Genomic DNA, 891 nt, shown 5'->3' on the forward strand with positions numbered 1-891 from the left:
TCTACACACACACACACACACATATATATATATATATATATATAATAGTATATAATATATATATATATATATATATATATATATATATAGCCAAATGCACTATGAACCCTAAACCCTGACGTACATAGCACTTCTTCATATGTTCTCTGAGGTTTTTGGCTGCATTGGGGAGGTCTTTGGCAATGAGCTCAACGAATGTGTCGAAGCGTGTTTTGAGTACGGCATCGTTCTGGAAGTCATCTACAGCCAGAGTGACCCACTGTTTCAAACTACAGAAGATTCTGCAAAGCGTGTCAAACGGATTGAATGCTGAGTGATGTACTGTTCAGCGACAGATCACACTAAACGATTTTAGTGGTGCGAACAAATATATACAGAAGCCGATGTGGGGTACGTTAGACAGCATATAATACCGTGACAATAACGATTTGACCAAGCACAACCACAACTTTGGGGATAGCTATCAGACTACCTATGTAATGAAATAGGGTCTAAACCCTAAAAACCCTAAAACGATGAACTATGCCGTTCATTGTCACTTAAGGCGAATGACCACACAGCTGTTGCATTGCACGGGAGAAGTAGTTCAGAAGTGTTTGGGGGTTTAGGATTGAAAGGGTTTTAAGGTTTTAAGACGATGTTTCCAGTAACAATGTACGGTTGTCGTTAAATACCTGAGCTTCACAGAGATGTCGACCTCTTTGCTCCAAATCGCTTTTTGTTTTTGTGATAGGCCCGGCGGCGTATCGCGATTATATCTGCGCACGAGACAGTTTAGGTTATGTTACTGATACAAAAAATTTAGAATCAGCATGAGTTTATATATGTATATATATATATATATATATAGTAGTTATATATATTATTATATATTATTACACACACAACAAC

This window comes from Sphaeroforma arctica (assembly GCF_001186125.1).
Source record: "Sphaeroforma arctica JP610 unplaced genomic scaffold supercont1.1109, whole genome shotgun sequence".
Classification (NCBI taxonomy): Eukaryota; class Ichthyosporea; order Ichthyophonida; genus Sphaeroforma; species Sphaeroforma arctica.